Genomic DNA, 951 nt, shown 5'->3' with positions numbered 1-951 from the left:
GACCAATTTTGGGAAAGGTCTGTTTAGTTGGACTCCAACTAGTGTAGAGTCTCTTCTCAGGATGAGAAGACGGAGAAAGGGTAGGGTGTTATGGGCCCCTACCTGTAAGCACAAACCTTGTATGATTATGGTATGTTGAAATGGAAGAACGGAAGTTCTTGGTTTATATCCCTGATTGGGCATCTGTTTGGTGTTGTGCTTGACTTCTCCTGGTTGGAAGAATCCACCTTTCCCTAGTGTTGATTCATTGTGAATCATATAGCGATAACCTTGTGTGAATATGCATGGTTGAATTGTTCTTGATCATGCTTGTTGTCACCTGATCAGAATTCTGTTCCATCCATGGTTCTAGAAATGTGTTTCAGAAATTGTTATGAATCCCTTGATGAGGGTCATGAAGAAAATTCAATTATATTGTTGAAATTTGGGATTGATATCTTATGTAAATTGGTATTTCAAACTTTGTTGGATTGGCAACGAAGCCAGGTTTTCTTCTTGATTCTTTCCCAGCTGAGCCCTTGAATCAGGTTTGCCAATAAAATTGGTGTTTGAGTAAAAAAAAAAAAATTATGTTGAGGAAAGAAAAATAATTATGGTTTATAGTTCAATTCAAGTTGGTTGAGAAATCAATTAATCTTGTATTATTGTATCCATATTTTAATTCTATTCAAAAATATAAAATAAAATAAAATAATACATTGCCTTATAAATCTATACTTAGAGAAATTTTCAAAAAAAAAAAAGTGTTGCAAGAGAGTAAAAACTCTCTACCTTTTGTATGGGAGAAACTTTTAAATGATCTTAGACAATAGAGAATCTTTTAAAGATTCTTTTTATATCCTGTTTGAAAATATAAATATAATTTAATCAATTTATAAATAGGCTTTTAACATTTTATTAATACCCTAAAATATCTTTTTGCTACCTATAAAACTTTATGTCATTAGTGCA

Source organism: Cupressus sempervirens, chromosome 8 (genome assembly GCF_028749045.1).
Source record: "Cupressus sempervirens isolate cs-2001-9-10 chromosome 8, ASM2874904v1, whole genome shotgun sequence".
In the NCBI taxonomy this organism is placed as follows: domain Eukaryota; kingdom Viridiplantae; phylum Streptophyta; class Pinopsida; order Cupressales; family Cupressaceae; genus Cupressus; species Cupressus sempervirens.
This window is presented reverse-complemented; position numbering follows the sequence as displayed.